The 22,741-nt window shown below is 47.6% G+C and overlaps 1 protein-coding gene across 1 annotated transcript in view; it reads right to left on the bottom strand.

Annotated features, from left to right (window-relative positions):
* KATNAL1 (katanin catalytic subunit A1 like 1) overlaps window positions 1-22,741 on the bottom strand; it is a 166,855-nt gene that overhangs the window by 128,484 nt on the left and 15,630 nt on the right. The window contains exon 2 of the mRNA XM_076009522.1: window positions 15,866-15,958. The gene's annotated coding sequence lies outside the window, so the exon portion shown is untranslated. The remainder of the gene's footprint in view (window positions 1-15,865; window positions 15,959-22,741) is intronic.

Here is a 22,741-nt window from a genome sequence, read left to right as displayed (position 1 = left end):
AATAAAAAGTGCCTTTAAAATGCAACTAACCTACCGACCACCAGAGCTGAGCCCAGCCTACCTTAAATATGCTCAGAACACTTCCATTAACGTACAGTCAGGCAAAAATCATCTAACACAAGGCCTATTTCATAATAAAGCATTGCATATCTCTGTGATTTATTGAATACTGTATTGAAGCATGGTTTCTACTGACTGCGTATCACTTTTACACCATCATAAAGTCAAAAAAATTGTAAGTCTAACCATTTTAAGTCAGGGACCATTTGAATACTGGTGTGCTACTTTGCATTTCTTTCCAACTTAATTCTCAGTGTTGTCCTTTTGGTGCATTGAAATTAGCCACAGTAGACGTATTTACACCACAGAAATTGGACTGCTACACATCGGGGTTCCTCCCTTCCCCCAGGAGCTGTCTGTCAAACATTTACTAGCACACCACTGTGCAGACCCACAAGGGCAAAGAGAACAGGAACAGAGACAACAGCAAACAAAACATGCTGACAATATTCTGGGAATGGAAAAGCAGATGAATGAGGGGCAACTAATTTAGCAAAGAAGAAAAAGCTGAAAACTAAGCCCAAAGGGAAGATAATCTGTAAGAAGCAAACCAGCTACACCGCAGAATCGTGGTTCCCTCTGTGCAGAGCATGGGTCCAGCTGGGTTGAAAACAGATGTGTTGAAAGTGCAAGGGACATTTACAAGGTCTCCAAATATTTACCTGCCATGAACCCTTCCTCAGGAAGCTACTAGAGGACATGCTCCAACAAAACAAAGAATTAACCAAGAAAGCAGATACAAGTTCCAGGGAATAGGGAATCTAACACAGGAGAGAAGGAAAGACAATTTCCAAGAGGATGTTGTGAAGGAAGCTCTGGGCTGCCAACTGCGGTGGACGGGCGGAGAAACCAGCCTGAGTGTGGCGCAGGAAGAGAGTTCCAGGAGGACGTCCCCACAGAGAGGGGACCACAACTGAGAGATTGCCAGTGTGCTCCCCACGTTGAGGAAAGCTTGGGGATAGTATTTAGTCCTAAATACCAAAAAAAACAAAAAAAACAAAAACACGTAAAAAGACAAGTCAATTATTAACTTTAGAGGGGAAAAGATGTACATGAGTGGAAATGCAATCACAGCACACTTCAGACAATATTTACATAGTCAAAATAATGCAAATACTGACCAGTGATTTTTATCAGAAGATCTGATGTCCCATAATTTATCATGTTCTAAAATGCATGTATTTTTCCCCTTTTTAGTATCTTGGAAATCAGAATACATTTTCTAGTCAATGTGATATGAGAGCACTGTATCCTAGTTGGAGAACACTTAGGTTCTTTTGTAGTACCTCACAAAATAAGGGTAAATCTTATCACTGATGGCATCTAAGATAGGAAGAAATAGGGGAACCCAGTTGGGAAATGAGGGAAAAAGCTACCCTTTCTTCTTCGATAGCAATAAGTCAGGAGATCATTTCTAAAATTAAAAAATAAAGATGCAGCCCTATAAGTGTATTAGAGCGATTGCTGCAAGCTCCAGGAGTACAACGCCAGCCACCGACAACAGCTGACTCTAGCAGCGGTAACTGGAGGTGCTGGGTGGGGCAGGAGGCTACTGGGCTGTGATTTTTTACAAAGGCTTTTAAATATCTGAATTTTGCAACTACATACATGTATTAGAAGTAAAAATAGTATGTATAAACATAAAAATAATGAAACGAAGCTCTGCCGTTTCGAGCCTCGCCAGAACAGAACTTTTCAGACTGTGAAAATCAGAAGGGGTCTTCACCAACTCCTCTGTCCCAACAAGCCCAGCCCGTCCACACTGTCATCCCGCCGAAGCGAGGACCCCTGGTCACCACGCGTACTGCACCGCACGTCACCGCTCCCCTTCCACCTTCGAAAGCTCGGCTGCCTGATTCCTCTCTCTCAGGAGATCAGACAGCTGGTCCTCAGGGAAAGTGGAAGCCGCAGCACACACGACACGTCTGTCTAACGCTCCTGTTGCTCAGCGCCCTCAAGGAGGAGAAAGGAAGCCGGAGGTTTGGCAGGTGGGCAGCCTGCGCCGCGCAGACATCTGTTCGTGGCCCTGGAAGCCGGGCCGCTCCTGTCTTCTGGACGAAGAGCCCTGAGTTCCCGATGCAGCGAGGCGTCCGTTCCCACAGCGTGTTCCAGCTGCGTGGGGAAAATATAGCCGTCATCCTGGCGGCGCAGCCAGAGGAAGATTCCTCCTGGTGAAGCAGGAGCCGCTGCTCCCCGTAAGTCAGGACGGCGCCGGCTGGATGCTGCAGGCGGAGAGGCCACCCCGCTGGCCACCGGCACGTTCGGGCACCGCCTGGCTCTGCGAGGGAGAACAGACACCTGTGGGCCTGCCAGGGATGGGGTGAGGCTGATCCCAGCCGGGGTTGGGAATGAGCGTGTGGGCAGGGCCAGGCACCCTGAGAGGCGGCCAGGACCACGGGCTCCTAACCCCAGGCCGATGTTCGGCTGTGAAGGCTCATATGGAAACACTTCCACGCTGGGGGGTAAACAGCCCCTCCCCGCCCCCTCCACCTCCCCTGTGCCCTGCAACTGAAGGGGGGGGCACAGATGGCCAAGCAGGGGGCCTCCAGGAGCTGACTGGCCTGGGGGTGGGGGCGCAGCAGTGACAGCTCTGATTGGTCAGGCCCGGCTGTTAAACGTTGTAAACATCACTCCCGGCAAGCAGATCTATCAGAGGCCAGAAGGCCTTACTTCCTGCAGAAACCCCTCTACCTTCCGGCCCCCCACCCCCACCCTGCCGCCTGTTCTCCCCAGCTGGTGTTTGCCAGTTTAGGGCACCAGAGAGCATTTTTCACAGTCAAACATCTTTTCCTACATGCAAGAAGAGAAGCCCTTTGCTCACTCCCTGGGGGACCTCGGTGCTCCAGCCTGCAAGGAAATGTTCCTCTGTGCTCTTCCTTCTGCTTCCTTAACTCATTTATCCTGATGAAATTAGGTTAAAGTGGCCAGGGAGAGCATCCTAAAAGGGGAAAAGAACCGACAAGCAGCCTCAGGGGTGTGTGCCGCTGGAGGGACCGACCGCAGGCCTGGGAGATACGCTGGACACCCAAATTCTTTAAGCCCAGCTGCCAGCGGCCCTCTCCACCCCTGCCCTCCCACCTTTCTGCCGTCACTCGGGGTCCTCAGCCCCTGCAAGAGAGGGGTCCCGAAGGTGTAAGGCCCAGGCTGCAGATGCCCCCCGGCCCTAAAGATACTCTGGGCTCCTCTTCTACAGCCGTGCGGAGGGGACTTGGCTTTCTCCAAGTGGGAAGCTTAACCCGTCTCTTACCCTTTGCTGAAGGCGGCCCACCTGTGGCCAATGGGGCAGAGAAGTTCCTGGCTCTCCTGGCTAAGCCAGGGCCTTACGGGGTGAGGAGCTTTGGGACTCGTGGATGTGCATGATCTGGGGAATCATTCAGCCAGTTACCTCTGTCTCTAGCTGTAGAAAACATTTCTCCATCTTGCCAAATTATAACACTAGGGATAAATCAGCAAAGAGTCTAATCCGGTTTTGTTTTGTTTGTTTTTCTGTGAAATCAATGACAAGTCTGTATAGCGGAAAGGGTCTATCCAGTAAGGACACAGAAGACCAGAGAAAACCCTGCATCTCTCTGGCCAAGGCTTTCTTCTCCTGAGTAAGGAAAATAGTCCCTGACCGCCTAGTTTCAAAGGGTCATGGCGAGAAGCAAATTTAATCCAGTTTGTTAAACACCTTTTAAAAGTGCAAAGTAGCCATGCGAATGTAAGGGATTGTGATTTTTCTCCTGTGTTCTAGCAAACTAGTGGCCGTGTTTAGGGGACACTCCTCTAGGAACGTCGGGGCGGCCTGCTGCTTAGCAGAGCTGGTCTCTGCACAGTCAGCGTCGGGCGCGCACCCCCAGTTCGCCCCTTCCAGATGCTCCCCGGGCAGTGCTGCCTCTGCGGTCTTCCCTCTCCCTCACACCACTCGCCCTCCCTCACCCAGGGCGCCTGGGCCTCGGTACGGGGAGGCCACCTCAGTCCTGCTGCAGCGCCTCCCATGGTTCTGGGCCTGCAGGGGGCAGGAGACCAGAGGACCAGGAGTAGAAGAACCAAGGTAAAGAACCGTGTTCGTTTAACACGTAGAAGAGGGGCGCTTAAGGGGCCCATGGTAGAATTTTTCATATGCATGCTGTTATAGAAAAAAGATTATAGAGATGTTCTCTACAGCTTTATGAGGTAAAACCAGGCGGACCTTGTGCTAGGATTTAAGAGAACAGACTTTTTTTTTTTTTTGAGACAGCATCTCGCTCTATTGCCTGGGCTAGAGTGGAGTGGTGTCATTATAACTCACTGCAACCTCAAACTCCCAGCCTCAAATGACCCTCCTGCTTCAACCTCCCAAGTAATTGGGACTACGGCGAGTATCACCACACCTGGCTAACTTTTTTTTGTTGTTTTTTGTAGAGATGGGGGCTTATTGTGTTGCCGAGGCTGGTCTCGAACTCCTGGCCTCAAGTGATCCACCTCGGCCTCTCAAAGTGCTAGGAATATAGGCATGAGCCACCACACCCAGCCAACAGCAGACTTTTAAAGAAGTTTTTAAACTTTTTCTTACTTTAGGGGTAAAGTCTACTCACTCTTTGGCCATATCTAGCAAAATTAAAAATGCACATACCCTTTCATCAACAGTTCTGTCTTTAACAATTTATCCTATATAGACATAGTCCCTGAGGGACCAAAGACAAGTGTGCAAAGATATTCCAGCAAAGGGCTGCAAATAATTTAAATAATCTTTAAAGAAGTTTTTAAAGTGATACATGCAGAGGATAAAAATTTTTCTTAACATATACATGCATATACACACACATACACATACACCTAAAATTCTCCCTTCCATCCCTGACCACCAGTCTCCAAAGATTATCTCACCAAAGGCAACCACAGTTACCAGTATCTTTCCAGATAAAACCCACACATATATTCATGTATATCCTTTTCTATCATATAAATGGAATTATTCTGTACATATTACTGAACCAGGCTCTTTTTCTCGCAAATCAACATGAATTTGAGAGATTTTTTTCCCTGTCAATGCATGAGAATGGTTAAATTTTTTAACAGCTGCCTGGAATTCCATAGTGCAGATAGTCCATAATTTATTTAATCAGGTCCCTGGTTAAACATTTAAATTACTTCCAGCCCCTTGCTGCAATGAATATCTTTACACACATGACTTTAGCCCCTCAGGGATTATGTCTGTAGGATAAATTGTTAAAGAAAGAACTGCTGGTCAAAGGGTATGTGCATTTTTAATTTTGATAGATATGGTCAAATAGTAGGTAGATTTTACCCTCAAGTCGGAAAGAATTTTAGCAACCAAAATCACCCAAAGTGGCGTGGACGACTTCAGGAAGTTGCGAGTGTCAGAAGGGAATCAAGACCAGGCTACAAATCAACCGGTCAGGAACGCCACTGGGTACACTCAAGCCTTGTGAAGACACTGACCACAACAGTCCCTTCCAACTAGGATACTCTAGCTTTCTTTTAATTTACATTTTTAATTGACAAAAAAAAAGTATGTATTTATCATGTACAGCATGATATTTTTAAATATGTACACCCACACTTCCTAATAACAGGTATAGTCCTAGAGACTCAATATCTGTTTGTTGGACATTGTTCCATGGTACTGCAAGATGTTGGCATGATTCCCACTGGAAGGTGTAGACTGATGTAGGCCAATGTAACACACCCCAGAAGAGGCAGGCCCTTTGGTGAAGCAAAGCTCTAACATAAAGGGCTCCCCCCGTGGTGTGTTCAGACCGCACACGGCCTGTTCTCTCCATCGTCACTCACATCGCTCACATCTGGAACTAACACCATACAGAAGAGCGCTCTTTGGCAGATGTGACCACACAGGGAGTGCTGTTTCTGGCCATGAATAGCCATTAGGTCAGCGTCCTTGAGGGCCATGGCACACTGGTGTGTTACAGTCCTTTTAGGAGTGCGCTTATTGCTAAAGGTAATTGAACAGCGGAGGTTTCCCAGGGAAGGGAAGTTTTCTACCTTACAAGTCCGTTCATTTTATTTCGTAGAAAGATCTTTCGTAACGTAGAATGGTCTGAAATAAATCTGTTCCCCTGTTAAGTCTGTTTCTTGATTTTAGTTCTTCCTTTTAGAGCCACTGAATACAAAATGTTCCGCCTTCTACGTACCACTGCGGTCCCCAATCCCAGGGCCATGGACCGGTACTGGTCCGTGGCCCGTTAGGAGCCAGGCCACAGAGCTGGAGGTGAGCTTTGCAGCCGCTGCCCATCACTCGCATCACAGCCTGAGCTCCGCCTCCTGTCCGGGCAGCCGCAGCAGTAGACAGTCAGATTGTCATAGGAACGCAAACCCTACTGGACACCGCCCACTCGAGGGATCTAGGTTGTGCACTCCTTATGAGAATTTGAAACCATCGCCTGTCACCACCCCCCCAATCCATGGAAAAACTGTCTTCCATGAAGCCAGTCCCTGGAGCCAATAAGCTTGGGGACCCCGGAACCAGGCCTGACTGTATCTGAGGACAGCCATTAGAGGCCAACTCGGCCTTCTCTCCTTTGGGTTCCGTCTCTTCAGTTCTTTTAACCTTTCTTACATGTCATGTGTTCCAGACATTCATCGTCTTGGCTGCTATTTTTGGATAACCCTAAGCAGTCAACAATCTCTAAAAGTGTGCTGCCCGGAACTCGGCCTGCTCTTGGCCAGGAAAGGGGAGGGTGGGGTCATCTCCCTGCTTCTCTGCGCTCCTTTCTAAGCTCAGCATCCCTGGCTCTGGCTCTGGCCTGCCAAGTGTGCCTTCCCACTTTGGGGGTAAAAGCACCCTGATTTCCCATAGAGAACTGCCTCCTTCACTCAGGAGCCGTGGTTCTCCCTGCTGCCTCCTGCTCAGAGGACAGAGAACGGAGAACTCAATTTAGGCCACTTAGGCTCTGGTTCCTGGAGTTTCCAGTCTTTGGGAGAACGAGGTGATGGAAAACAGCAGAGCAGGGAAGTTGTGATGACCCCATCTGGGAGACAGAGGGTCCTCCCTCTTCTTGCTGAGGCCAGATTCTTCAGAATCCAACAACTACTCCATAACCTTCTGGAAAATTCCTTTTCTGATTAAGTTAGAGTCCATTTCAGTTGCTTGCTACCCAAGAACTCTGACCCAGGTTACCTTGTCCTGCCCCAATCCCGACAGGAGATCACTGTGGGCCAGACATTCCTAAATCTGTTTCACAGTTACGGTCACGTCCCCAGTTCTGCAATTGGAAAACTGATTTGGGACAAAAACACAGGCTTTGAGGGTCACGGGTCCCTCTTCTTAGTTCATATCTATCAGTTTCCTGTCACCTGCTGATTTGGCCAACTTTCCATCGAGGTGTCCTGTCACATCACTGGCAAAAATGTTAAGTAGATAACAGAGCTCATGTGTGTCGGCTACTTATTTACCTTCAAGGCAAGGAAATCAGTGTGCACAGAGGTTACCTATGTGCCCAATAAGTGATGGGACTGAGGTCAAAGCCATGTCTGTCAGCCCCAAAGCCAGGGAGCTGTACGGAAGAACCCACTTAGGAGTCACTGCCCACGAAAGACTTGGGGAGAGGCTGCGTCTTCAACTGCGTCTTCCCGAAGACCTGGGGACAATGCGAGGTGAGAAAGCACATGGAGTCAGATCCAGGCTGCAAAAGGCCCAGCTCCAGACTCCATGTGCTAATTAGCAGAGCGCTACAGCTAGAAACCGGGGGAGGGGATGGCAGGAGGGAGGACTCGGTTTAATGCACAAGATTTCCATCAAGACAGAGACCTGGGTTCAGAAGGCTCCTCCCAACTAGGCTTCATTCAGCATCCTGAGTATTGGCATCAACATATTGGTGCAGACCACGTGCACCCGTCAGCATCTTTCAGATACAGAGGTGGCAGGAGAGATGTCCCTGCCTTCTCACGGTGCCTCCCCCACCCCCTCTTCTCCCATCCCCTCCTCTGCTCCAACGGGGATGGCGCTTAGGGTAGGGAATTAACAGCATAAGAAATCCAACATGCCCACAGAAAAGACAAACATCATGGGATAATGGAAATTATATTAAGATAAATTTAGATATTGCTTTTGCTGAAAATGTTCGTTCTCACCCCGATTTGGTAGTTTAAGATTCTAATTTTATAACCTTGGTCACTGGGAGAATCTCGACTGATTCCTATCATTTTAAACAGCCTTTTATAGTCACAGCATCTCGATAGAATACATTTCCTCTTCTTTTTCAACATATCACATTTCTTGGCAGAAATGTCTAGCAGAAAGCACCAAAATGTTTATAATGAGGATAAAATCAAAATTTCGCACATCAGACTTCTCTTTTAGATTATTTCTTCCTGTTAAATCTTTCCCTATTTAAACTTCAGTGGCTAACAATTTGAAATTTGATTTCAACACTGTTCAACCATCTTGCAGGATTTTGTTGTCAAAGGACATTTGCTTTGGCACTGAAAGTTCCTAAATGGAAAGGCCTCGGCCAGTGCGATCACTCGATCTCTCGATCTCTGGGGAGCTTGCCTGGGGTTGGGCAGCGTCATCCCCCACTCGAATTCGGAGGGTAAACTCCAGAATGGCCTTCCTGCTTGCTGTGCCTCACTTTAACCTGGCCTCTCTCTTTCCTTTTTAAAACTGTGTGCTGTGCTCTTGATTCCAATGTCAAGGTAGTCTGGGGTTGCCTTTAGGAGTAAAGATCGAGTTCCAGCCAAAAATACCGCAAGATGCAGGGCAGGAACCACATGAAGAGTCTTTGCCCAACTCCGAAACCAGGCCAGGAGGCTCAAGTGGCCTTTGCCTCCTCCAGCTGAGTCACCACTTACCTTTTGCTTTCTGCCCAAAAACTGCTTTCCCATCTCTGCTCAGTGACTAACTCCATCACGAAACGTGACCCAGTTTGTTTGGCAGGATGTGATTTTTTTTTATTTTTTAAACTCACGCCGCTTTCACTGGTCACGATTCCCTCTCAGGCATGTAGCGACTCCCTCCCGGCACCCGCACCCGCCTGGCCCTGCTGCCGCCTGGATTGATAGCTTTCTCCCCAGCTGTTCCCTTCCAGCCACCCTCCTCTCCCCGGCAGATCCACATTCCATTTGCTTTTCTGTAGCATTTGGATATCCCCAGAGTCTCCTTAAAATAGATAAACACTGAACTCCCGGGGAAGTGGCAAGGAGAGCCCACGGGCTCGTACCAGCTTTCTGTGTAATAATCTGCCCCAGACGGCGGCTGTGTGGGAAGCATGACACCAGCAGCCCCGCTCAGACAGGCTCTTTACCATTCCCAGTGCTCTGGACTCACATACTGGCTAATACCCTGCTAACCCACAGCTCAGGTGCAAGTGCTGCTTCCGTTTCATAGATACGGAAACTGAGTCTCAATGAGTAAAGAACTTCCCTACACAGTCAACAAGAGGCAGGGCCAGGACTGGAACCTGTCCTTTTAAAGACTGCTGTATAATTGACATTCAATAAGACACGCAGACCTTCAGTGTTCAATCTGATAAATTTTGGCAAAGGGATAAACTCGTGTAACTAGCACCTAAAAAGGGCAAAGACATTTCCATCACTCAGAGCTTCTCTTTGTGTCCTCTCTCAGCAAACCTCCGACCACCTTCTGACTTCCACACCATGGACTGGTTTTGCCTTGCACCTTAGTCTTCTGACTCCAAATGCCTGTATTCCAAATCCATTCTTTCTCCCTCACACCATGCTGTGTCTTTGGAATTAACTAAATGGGCACCCTGCGTCCCACCTGCCTGGAATCTATAGACCTAGGGCTGTAGCTTTAGGAAGCCAGGCCAGAGTCTTTCAGCTGAAAAACTATGTCAACCTTGAGGTGGAGTGGAGCTCGAGGCTTGCAATGTGGGGGATGTGTGGAGAGCAATTCCAAACACACACAAAGGCCCGTCTCTGAAGTGCACTGTGAAGTGAAACTCGCTGCTCTCCAGCCTTAACAGCACTTGTACGTGCAGATAGTCACGGAAGCAAAACCGGTAGAAGGTGGAAAAGAGAGGAGTGAGAATGCAGCTTATAAAGAACACGAGAAGGTTCTAGAACACACAGTTCTAGAACCTTCCCACCTACCTTGACCTGCCACCATGGGGATCTGGGGCCACCATTTGCAGACAACACCTTGCACACCACAATTCTCCCATCAGAAAACTCTCTTTTGTGGACGTCTCGTGCCCATCGGGCAGTGTAATCTGACAACTGGGAGGGAGCTTTGCAACCGGAAGCCTCCATTTCACGGGGGGAATAAAGAAAAGAAATCATGAAAATCCATTCCAAGGATGTGTGATAAAGGGAGCTAACAGCTTAGTCACTATGGGCAGCATTCCTACCAGGCTTCCGTGCATGAAGGGATATGTAATCAATTGGCCTTATCGGCTGGTCCGCCCACTTTCACGCTAACTCCTTGTTCACTCCAGCAGGTTAGCCGGTTCCTCTTGGATCTCACTTAGACACGACCTTACAAGCTGATTCTCAGGGGAGGGAAAAAGCCCTGATGTGAGCATTTGCAGATTCCGTGCGTCACTGACGGCAGATTTGGGAGCTGCCTCCACCACCCGGCCCTAGCACACTTCCAACTTGCAGCAATGCCTTTAATTTATTTAGCACACCGCTTCCCACAGGTGGCACAGAGAAGGGTAGAAGGGGACCACGGGCACACCAGTGACCTTGAGGTGGGGAGATTTGGGAGCGGCTCTGCCCCCTCTGCCTGCTCTCCCCAAGTAATTCTCTCTCTCCAAAAGATGTGTTGTTGCACCGTCAAGAGTTGGCAAGGGACTCTCTCCCAGGTTGAAGTCTCCAAATAAACCTTCAAAGGTATTTTGAAGTGCAGGACAACCATGAACTAGCCCGAGATGAATTCCCACAAATCCCTCATCCAGAGAGGCCAAGTTACCAGCTTCTGCCTTTCTTTTCTGGCCTCGGTAAATAACAAGTCTTTAAAAGTTTTGAGAATATCCCTAAAACATTCAGTTTTCTTTCTTGCTTTGTTTTGTTTTTCTCCTTAGAGGACTAATTGCAGAAAAGCCCAAGTATGCACACATTTCCTGCCCCCGGATGAGCATGGACAGCCATGCAGAGAGGAAAGGAATGGCAGGAAGAGGCTCCAGCTGAAAATGCCATTGGGGTTGGTTGGAAGCTCACGCTACGGTTCAGAAATGCGGAGAGGCTGCCACTCTGCCGTCATCAGTTTTCAGCTGTAAGGCCGTGAGAGCAGGAAAAAAGACGCATGGAAATGTGCAGGCTCATGGAATGATTCTCTGGTGGAAAGATTGTTTCCTTTTTTCTTTAACTTAAATTTAACCTTTCATTTATGATTGGCAAATAACGATTGCATATATTTACGGGGTACAATGTGATGCTTCCATACGTGTATACAGTGTGTAACGATAAAATCAGGGTAATTTGTATAACCCGCACCTTAAATATTTACCATTTCTTTGTGATGAGCACATTCAAAGCCCTCTCTTCTAGCTATTCTGACATATACGATGCATTGTCGTGAACTCTGGTCTTCCTTTTCCTTTTTTAATCAACGTGCCTGCGCTGGGTCAGCCCAGCGGCAGGGCTCCCTGCTCTGCTGGCATTTACTGCACCACGCTGTTCTCTCTGGCCACCTTAATTAGCACTCCCTCGTCATGTGTCTCTGCTCCTTCTTCCCCCCAGAGCTTGACCTGATTCTGCGTGACCTCTTCCAATGCTTCTGCGTTTCCTGTCCCAACTCGTCCTTGTCCCTGGCATTCTGCTCTGGGTTTTGTTTTCTGCTCTGCACACTTCTTTTGCAGAGCTTTGGCTTTACATTTTTAAGCCTTCTAATGACTGTACATATTCAAGTAATTATCCAAGCTTCCTGTCTCTCTTGCTCAGCACAGTCGCTTTCATGTCGTGTATTCATTAAATTCCTCTGACAGACACTTTGCCGACTGTTATGGAGGGGGTTCAAAGATCTCTAAGAAGAGGTCTCTGCCCTCGGAGATTGTGAGTGTGGCAGAGGGGATAATAATTATATCTAAGCTGTATTGACAGCTTTCTACATGTCAAGCAATTCCTTCCATTACCTTAGGCCTCAGAATAATCCTTGAAAAAGACCGAATGTTATTCCTGTTTTATATAGGTGGTAACTGAGGCTCAGAGAGGTTAAGTAATTTGCTGAAGTCACACAGCTGGTAAATGGTGAAGATAAATATGGAGCTGGGATTCTAAACCAAATGATTCCCAAACTGGAGTCCTTACCACTGTGAGACAGTTAAGTACCCAAATAACAATAATGCAAAGCAGGGAGAGCACTGATTGCAAAAATAAGGCAGAAGTTAAGAGCCAGGTAATTTTAGAGGGTAGAGATGGGAGATTGTCCATGAGAAACTTTGCTTTAAGAAGTGGTGAGTTCCCGGACTCTGAAGGTACTCAGGCAGGAACTGGAGCTGTCCGTAGGGCTCTGAACTAGTGCCAGCACCTGAAAGTGGCCTGTGGAAGTCCTTCCAGCCCTTGGAAGGATGATTTTAGCGCATGGCCTAAGAGCTGAGCCTAGAAGTCATGCTTCTTGGTGGTGCAGACTGAAGGAAGCAGGTTTGGGACAGAAAGAAGCCAAGGACTAAATCCCCAGAGCTAGAACACAGAGGGGGCACCTTTCCTCTCAGATGGAGTCCTCATCTGCCACAAAGCTGGCCTGTCACTTGGGTCAGGAATATATATGTAAATACAGTCACTGCTTGACGGTTGAAAGAAACAAGAAATGAGATCCTTTAAGCCAGTGGTTCTCAAACTATGCTCCTGAATTTACTCCATAAGCTGGACTCGGGGGTTCCACAGGTGAAACTAAATCATTGCCGTTGTCACCAGCGTTCAGGGGTGATGGCATTGTACTGGTGTCTGAAAGGCTCCCTGACCTCAATAGATTCAACTGAAAACTGTCTCTTAAATTTTTGTTACAACTTTGGCATCTGCTCGTACTTCTCTGCCAGGGAATACTGATACAATGAAACAAATGAGTGTAGCTAATAAATATCAGCAGAAAAACACAGAACCAGCCAGTTAGATTTAGTGTGACAGCTTTACTTTTTCTTCATGGACAGTGGCTGGTAGTTTTAGGTTGCAAGGTTGCATACATACATTACAGTCATTCTTTCTGCCCGTAAAACTGTTCTTAGATCATTTGACAGAAATAAACACAGCAGTGTTTCACAGGGTTCTACAAAGACGCCCCCCCCAGGGCTTTGGGAGCCACCCCTCACCTTCCTAACACGTGTGACGGAGTGGCTTGCACCTTTACTCACCAAGGTGTGAAGGAACACATGGGGATTCTAAACGGTGGGATTGCGCTGCCATTAGTCTGAGGGGAACACTGCAAAATGCCGGTGGTGAACGGCTCACTTCAGGGCACTCAATACAAAGGAGGGTCCCCAGCCTTCTCTGCCGTTGGCACTGAGTCCCTGACAGCAAATGGTACATTCCGCACCAGGTGAGGATGTATCGGAATCACCCCAGGGGACTTTCCAAAACCAGCCCCCACTGTCACCTCCCTGGAGGACAACTCCCAGGCTTGTGAGAATGTCAGAGGCCCGTGGGAGGAGGAGAGCGTGACAACGTGCAAGAGCCTGGCAGGTGACTCCCCCACTTCATCTGCTTAAGAACCCGGAGCCCAACGACCTGGACCATCAGTGATGTTTCACCGATGTTTAAATGTTCCCATTTTGAAGAGCTCCTGTGCCCAGGAGAGGGCTGCGACTCTTTTCTTCTCCCCAAGGCCACCCTTCTCTGCAGGCCTGCAGTAGAACTCGAATGGTGACACATGCCCCAAGCCCTGAAAGAGGCCTACTGTGACCCACGCCCCTGCAAAGCCAGGCAGGTCACTGCATCCATGCCCACCGCAGCCCGGACCACACCAGACACCTTGAGCTGCTCAGCAACTGGTGCCCAGAGCTGATGCATCCTCAGACTTGGGCACTAGCACTGCCAGGTCCCCTCCTAGAGCCCTAGTCTGCCCCCCCCAACTCTTTTCCCAGCTGAGTGCATCTCTCCTGCAAGGTTTCAACTATGCACTAGATGCTGATGATATTAGCCAAGGCCTCTGGAACTGCCTCCCGGACCTTCTACCTAAATACCTGTCAGCATCGGGCACCTCAAACTCAACGTGCTCCAGACTGACCTCATCATCTTCCATTCCAACCCAGCTCCTCCTATAATTTTGAGCTTGGTGTTTGGTACCACCATCCATCCACCTGCCCATCTAGGCTGGAAATCTGGGAATTATCCTTGAATTCTCATTTTCTCTCCCCCATCCCTCACCCAATAACCAATAAAACCAAGTCCTGCTTGTGGCATTTACCTGGCTTTGCTATGATCTCAGCCCTGGCTCAAGCCTTTGCCATCTCATCCGGATGTGCTACGGCAGGTCTCCCTGGCTCAGCTTTCTCCCTCAGGAATTCCATCCTCCGTTCTGCCGTCAGGGGACCCATTCGCAAAGCAGCTCGGACATCTGATGGCACCAACATTTCTGGCAGCCAACAAAGCCCAGGTTCCGTTCTATATGCCACTGGGCCCTACCTGCCCACCTTTATCCCCCACCTCACCTCGCCTGACATCTTACGCCTCACTTCAGTAGTTGTACGACCTTAGGCCAGTTACTAGCCTTTGTGTGCCCCACATTTCATCTGTGAAACGGGGATGACAACAACAGCACCTACCTCATAAGACTGCTCTGAGGAAGAACAAGCCAACGAAAGAACAGCACCTGGGATGGCGTGAGGGCTACACAGTGTTAGCCGTCATTATTTGTGTGCATGAGTTCACCGACCCCTCACGACCACCCTATTTCTCAGATGAGGTTACCACGGCTGGTGACACAAACCAGCCCAGAGCTCAGCATCTCTGGCGTCCACATCCTCAGCCACCAAGGCCACGCACGGCCCGAATCCCCTCGGCTGTGAAACCGGGTCTCCATCCCCAGGGGTTAAACTGGGCAAGACCTTCTGCATCCTTCTGCCGATGTCACTGTTCTTTTGTACTAGGAAATGTGCTCTGAGCTCATTCAAAGGTAGGAAGTGTCTCATACTTAGAAATAGTTCTTTTTATGAAAACAAAAACAAACAAACAAAAACCCTTGCCAATTAACACCTGGCCAAGCCACTCCATTAACAGGAAAATGATACAGTGCACAACGAGGGCTCAGGGTTCCAAGTTTTGACTCACTGTTGTCAACAGACACCCCCTTTTTGCCCTGGGAAGCTCAGGGACTTGTTCTTGCAGAGACAGTGACTGCAGACAGAGCACTAGTGCCTTCGGCTGCAAAAGGTTGTCTGGCAGGAAGCACGTTGGTGCCCTGGCAGTTCCTCGGGCCATGTGATACAACCGCCAGGTTATACTTCTGCAATCACAACCCCCAGGGACCAGCCACACAAAGCAGACGTCGGTTGCGATCGTTTAGAAAGATCAAGCCGTGGCTCTTTCAGCCCAAGGAAAAACTTGGGAAGGAAAAGTTTACTTTTGTTCAGGTTTTGTGGGGACAACGCGCATGATAAACAGGAATGCTGCAGCTGGATGATGAATGAGGCTCAGGAGCCTTTGCACTTGGCTTTGAAAGATTACAAAGGCACGGGGCTCACCAAGCCGGGCCAGTTACAAATGACGAGGCATCTTTCGGTTGTTGTTGAACTTCCTGTACACCTCTTGTTTTGAACAGAGTGAGCAAACAACTTCTAATCCTCCAGCTGCGGAGTTCCAAGTACACCTCAAAGGGTTGAGACACACCTTTGCCCTGGCCGCTCTGTGTGGTTGCAAGTTAACCAGACACACAGTTAGAGTCTACCTGAAACGTTTCTTTCCCCCATACCTGCTGCTGCTGTGTCAGTTTGGAGGCTTGGTTCTGACTGCTGAGTGTTCGGGGATAGTTACTTCATTAACGCTTCTGAGGTCCCACATTTACCTGTAGATAAATACAGGCAAAGGTATAAATAGATAAATAGTCACACAGATAAACAGCTGTGTGGGCCATTACTTTGAAAGCATAGTAGATGAACTTGTGTTTGGAGAGGCTTAATGATACACTCAAGAATCCAATATTAGAAGCTGTTTGCTTTCAGGAAGAGAACATTACACCAGAATGGTATGTTTGCAGAAAAGAAGTACACGGCAGCAATCCATAGCATGCCTGTACATTTGTAGCATAAGCATTACACCTGCTAACTGGGGCTTCTTTGAGCTTTCAGTCTTGGGTGTAAGATGCACGTACACACAAAGGTAAGCATTATCTGCTCTACACCTTTAAATCTCAGTGCCCAGTAATGTAAAAGACACTTGAATCATCTGTCTCAGCCTCAGCTAGGGCCCACTTCTTCCATCACGAATTTCCTTACCTTTTCAAATACACTGCAGTCGATTTTTATTTTATCTAGGTTCTTTGCAGTTAATCTCTGCATTCATCTTAATTGGAAGAAAAAAACTCTCTTTCAAACTGAGAAAATAGCTTCCCTTCAAGTTTACCCAAATCTGAGAAAAATACAATTTTAATGTTTTTGTTTTCCATTTCTGCTCTTTAAATGCATTGGCCAAAATGATTCCTGGTCTATAAGGCAGTGAGTTGGGCAATACCTGATCAGACATCCTCTACAATGCATTTCTTTCTCTTCTTTGTATTTCTCCTGCACAAGCACGGTATTGAATATTTCATAACCTCTGGGTCTGTGCCTGGCAGTGTGGCCGTGCCAGATGGTACTGAGCACTCTCCGGCGACAGCCTGGTGCAGCCCTCACTCCAGCTCCTACACCCGCACCCCTTCTTTCGCTAATGGGCTGTGTAAGTCAACAGCACAGAAATGATCCTGAGTGCCTTCCTATTAGGGGAAGAAAGGACAAAGGCTTCTGCCTTTACTCTGCTGTTCCTATTCCTTACAGGGTAGAATTTTATTGGAAAAGAGAAGACAGGACAACTAAACTCTGGTACCAAAAGTAACCCAGTGGAAATCAGAATTACTAAGAATGTCCCACGATTGTGGTGGTGTAGCAGTCAAAGAACGTGGGGCCAACGCACGACCATCCACCCCGTCACAAGAGCCAGAAACCCAGAAGTGGCCCATGTCTGGCCTCTTTGCTTCATTCCCACAGCCAGTAGGTTACTGCATCCTACAGAATGGACCTCTCACCAGCCCCGGAATCCTCTCACCACCTTCAAAGACCTTCACGACCTAGCTCGGCCAACCCTCTTCTGGGCTGTCAGCCCCATGTCACATCCCGATGACTGCACACCCTCACTGTCTTGTGCTTAGATACATGTGCGTCCGCCTCCCCCGTTGACTGAGAGATCCCAAAAAAGCAGACTGTACCCCCAGCACCTAACACAAAGAGTGCTCACTTAATAAATATATAATATAAAAAATACTTTTAACCCCCCCCCTCCCCGGGCCCCGTTCCAAAAGGATTCGAGATGGCAAAGAAGTGACGTTTACAAGCGTGGTCACCATCTCGCTAAGACCACGCAGATACTGAGACGAGCACAGGCAAAATAAACTATGAGAGCTGTGACCATTTTCAATGCTTTTCACTACAAATATTAATAATCGCTGTCACTCGATAACATGCGTCAAACACCTTACACTAAATCATCACGAGTCTCTAAGGCAGGTGTTGGTTTTCTCCTTCCACAGCTGAAGAAACTGAGGCACAAGTGAGGCAACCAGTCAAGAGCGAGAAAAGATTCAAACCCGAGCCCTCTTCTATTTCCACATCCCGCGCTCCTCCCTCAGCGTCACGCTGCCTGTTTAAAAGCTTGGCTCCGGCACTGTCAGCCCTGCCAACACTCTAGAACAGCTTGCTTATGTCATGGTCTGCGGGAGCTGTGGCTGACACTGCGGCGGCCGCCTCACAGGAAGGCTGGGACTACTGAGGACAGGAAGCATTTCCTGAGCTCTGATCACATCTCCTCTTGGCCCCCACCCTGCAGCCCGGCTCACAACTCAGGAAGATGCAGCAAACCTCAGAACCTGCCCAACGTGGTGGTGGTGGCAAGCAGGCAACTTGACTGCAGATGCTCCTGACCCACGACGGGGTCGCATCCCGATGAACCCACTGTATACTGAGTTGAAACTACTGAAAATCAGAAATGCATTTAATGCACCTAACTTCTGGAATGTCGCAGCTTATCCTAGCCCACCTTAGACATGCTCAGAACACTCCCGTGAGCCTGTGGTTGGGCAAACTCACCTCACACAAGGCCTGTTTTGTAATAAAGTGCTGAACACCTCACGCGATTTATTGGCTACTGTACTGAAAGTGAAAAACGGAACGGTGTCTCCATCAGCTGGCGCAGCTGAAAGCACACCGGGCCCGAGCGATGTTTGAAGCCATTGAACTGAAATTAATTGCTGGAGGGTGGGGATGCTGCAGTGACAAGGTCATCCGTTTCTCTCTCTTCTGAAGAGGCCGGAGAATAGCAGGTAGGAGCCTCTGGGGCACGGACGCTTGATGGAACCAGCAGGCACGGTGCTCTTCAGGAAGACGGCAAGTGTCGTTCACCGAGATGGTCTCGCGGCCAACTGGGAGCTGCCCAGCATCTTGAGAGAGTATCTTACTGTATATGGCTTGCCCTCCATGAAAAGATCAAAATTCAAAATTGGAAGTACTCTTTCTTCTGAAAGCTACGTCTTTCACACCACTGTAAAGTTGAAGAATGTCAGTTGAACCATCATCATTTGGGACCATCTACATTTGCATCTGTTACCTGAAGGGTGCATTGGAAACGACTGTGAGATCTGCTAGCCCCTGGACCAGAGGGTTCCCTCCAAGCCCCTTCCCACCTCACCTGTGGTGGGATCTCCCATCTCCTTTCCAGGAATGGATTCAGACTCAGAGACTCTCAAGGCCAACTCAGAAACTCAGTCCTGAGTTCCGGGCTCTGGGGATGAGGATGTGGAGGAGCTGGGGAGAGGTCACACCGAGGAAATGCAAGTGACTAGATCTGGGTGAGCCAGTGTGACTGACTCCTAGATGGAAGTAGTCTCAGGCAGACTTGTTACTACAAAGATTCTGTTCTGCTCCCTCTGCATCTCTAACATGTGCAAGGGGCCCGTCTCATTGATGTATAAGGCAGAAAGCCCCAGCCAGGAGTCAGGGAGATTATACCACAGCAAGGCAAACCCTCAGCCAAGACAATGTAGCTCCCTGTAGGGGACTAGCACACTGGGGAAAGAAAGGGAGAAGGAACCCTTATTTACTGGGGACCTACTATGTGCCAACTCCTAGGGTCAGGCACTGTACCAGGAACCAAGATGAAAAACACAGTGTGTGGCAAATGCTGCTCTTGCCTCACTCAAAACCACTCCAACCTCCTAGCAAGATCTCCTGTGCTCTAAAAGCAAGAATACTGAAGACTTCTTTAACCTTCCTTACACTCAGGTTTCTGGTTATAATAATAATATCAGCTTTCCCCAGGCAGAAGCTCGGGTACCATGCAGCCTGGGCATTGTAAGGGGCTGCCACACTGCCCCTGTGGAAGCCGTGAGGGTGCTCTGGACCTTCTCCAATAGGGGTGACAAAGGCACTAGGTCTAGTCAGTCACCAACCTCGTGGTTTTGAGAAGCAATCAGTACAGCTTCCTGGTTTGGCAGCTTTCCGGTCTGCAGCAGGGACAGTGCGGTTTTTGAGTTCACAGTGGAAGCAGAAGATACGGCAGCTACCTGACCAGGCCAGTTGTTCAGTGTGGCTCTGAGACTGCACCTGGGCCCCTACTCTGTAGCCTCCCTCTCTAGCCCCTGCTATCGATCTATAACCAGGGGCTCTCCAAGAGTGGTCTCTAGACCAGCACTATCGGCAGCACCCAGCAACTTGTCAGAAACGTAAATTCCTGGGCCCCAGACCTGCTGAATCAGAAAGTCTGAGGGTGGGAATCCAGTAGTCTTGGCTTAGACAAACCTTCCAGGTGGTTCTGATGCACCCTAACGTTTAAGAACCTCGGCTGCAAACCAACAGCCGATAATAAATCCACTTCTGCTAAAACTAGCTAAAGTGGCAACTTCACTCTGATTAAGTCACAGTCCCTGCCCTTTGTGCTGTCCAGGGAGACGACAAACAATAATGACAAAACAGCACGATGTTCTGCGGGAAGAACAAAATCCGGGCACCTTTCTCACTCAAGAACGGTGATATCCCAACTAACTTTATAATACATCCTTGTTAAAAACTTTTGAACATGCACCCTCAATAGTTATGTTTATTTTAAAATTTTATACATAATCTATTAAATATTTTAAAACACATAAATGCTGGGTGCAGTGGCTCACACCTGTAATCCTAGCACTTTGGGAGGCCTAGGTGGGAAGATCACTCGAGGTCAGGAGTTTGAGACCTGCCTGACAAGAGCAAGACCACATCTCTACAAAAAATAGAAGTTAGCTGGGCATGGTGGCATGCATCTGTTATCTCAGCTTATGGGGAGGCTGAGGCAGGAGGATCACTTGAGCCCAGGAGTTTGAGATTGCAGTGATCTATAATGACACCATTGTACTCTAGCCCAGGCAACAGAGACCTTGTCTCAAGTAATAATAATAATAAATAAATAAATAAAAATAAAAATTAGCTAGGCATGGTGGTGTGGGCCTATAGTCCTAGCTACTCAGGAGGTTATGGCAGGAGGATCACTTGAGCCCAAGGGTTCAAAACTGCAGTGAGCTATTATCACACCACTGTACTTCAGCCTAGGAAACAAAGCAAGACTGTCTAAAAAAATAAAATAAAAAATGTTAAAACACACATATAAATAAGAACCTAAAAGATGAGATTTTTTTAAATGAATATAAATTGAAGTGCTAATATTTTCTTCCTACATCTGTATGGATTGATTTTGTACTTTAGTGATCACTGTTATAGAATGTCAGGGAAATCTTCCAGCAGAAGTAATAGCAGAATCAAAGACATTAATATCAGTGCAAAGGATGTATTTATGGAACTTAAATAGGTAAGGGGGTATCAGGAAATGATGATAATGACAATGATGATGATGATGACAATGATGATGATGACAAAACTAATAACCTAATTTTGAGCAACTAGCATGATCATTTAGCTCTGAAAGCAACCCTGTGAGGCAGTACTATTAGCCCCATTTTTCAGATTGGGAAATCGAGGATCAAAAGTCTCCTGTCTGGTAAGTGGCAGAACTGGATTTTGCAACCAAAATCTGAGTCCTTCTATTGCCAAGCAGGTTTGGAAGGAAGATGGTAAGTTTTGTTTTGATGTTCAAGGTGCCCATGAGATATTTCAATGGAGCTATCCAACACCCAACTTAATACATGACTCTGCAGAATCAAAGTCTGGCTGCAGAGGAAGGTTTGGAAAACTTCTTAGCAGGAGTTGAAAGGAGCAAGCAGAAAGGCAAAGTGGAGGAGATGCAGGGATGGGGAGGTAAATGAATGGTGTGCGCTTCCAGGTGGGGAAGGATGGGGTGACGCTGGGACCACTGCAGGAGTGTTAGCTCAGGGCAGGAGGAAGGACAGGAATCAGACAGCCCTGAGCTTGAATGCCAGCTCCACCTCCTACTGGCTGCACAAGCACAGAAAACATAACTAACCTCAGGGCCTCTGTTTTCCCATCTGTAAAATGAGAACAATAATAGTATCTCTATCTGATAGAAATGTCATACAGATTAAGAAAGGGTGTAAAGTACATATCTGTGTTTGGCCCATAAAAAGAACTCAATATTTTTAACTATAATTAACTAATTGTCATTATAACCAGTATTGTTATCTGAGCCAGGAAAGAAGCAGCCGAAGGATTGCTGCAAATGTAGATAACCTTATAGCTGGGGGAGAGTAACGACTAAAGGGAATTGTAAGCTGATGACCTCAAATTTGGCAAAGTCAAGAACTAAGCATGAGATGAGCAGGCACAGGGCAGGGCTTGAGCAGAAGAGCTACAGTGGGGATCAAGAGAGGAATGAATTAAGATTGCCCAAAAGGATCTCTCAGTGCAATGAAGGCATTAATGATCGTGTTATCTACAAAGCACATTCAGAAGAACCAAGCTACAGAGCTAACATTTCCTCATTTCAAGACAACTATAAAGCTATAGTAATCAAGACAGTGTGGTACCATATTGACATAAGGACAGACAAAAATACCAATGGAACAGAATTAAAATTCCAGAAATAAACTCATACATATAGGACAACTGATTTATGACAAAGATGTAAAGGAAATTCACAGAGAAAGAATAGTTTTTTTCAACAAATGGTGCTGAAACCATTGAACATCCATATGCAGGGGGAAAAAATGAACTATGATTCATACCTTGTACCATATACAAAAATTAACTCAACTCTTAGCAGGAGCTGAAAACATTTGTTTTGGTGTGATCACCTCCACAGAAAGGAGGAAGCAGAAAGGAAGCGATGCAGGGAGGAGAGGGTTAATGAATGGTGTGCATTTCCAGGTGGGTAGCAGAAGGTGAGATTGGGAGCACTCTCAGGTGTATGGAGCATACACCCAAATGTAAAACTTAAAACTGCAACAAATGTTAAAGAAAACGTAGGAGAAAATCTTGGTGGTATTGGGTGAGGCAAAGATTTCTTAGATTTGACAACAAAAAAGCACAATCTATAAAAGGAAGGATTGATAAGTTGGACTTCACCAAAATTTAAAATTTCTGCCCTTTGAAAGACTATCGAGAGAATGAAAACACAAGCCACATGTTGGAGGAAATATTTGCAAAGTATGTATGTG

The sequence above is a fragment of the Microcebus murinus genome, chromosome 13 (assembly GCF_040939455.1).
Source record: "Microcebus murinus isolate Inina chromosome 13, M.murinus_Inina_mat1.0, whole genome shotgun sequence".
Lineage (NCBI taxonomy): Eukaryota > Metazoa > Chordata > Mammalia > Primates > Cheirogaleidae > Microcebus > Microcebus murinus.
This window is presented reverse-complemented; position numbering and strand designations above follow the sequence as displayed.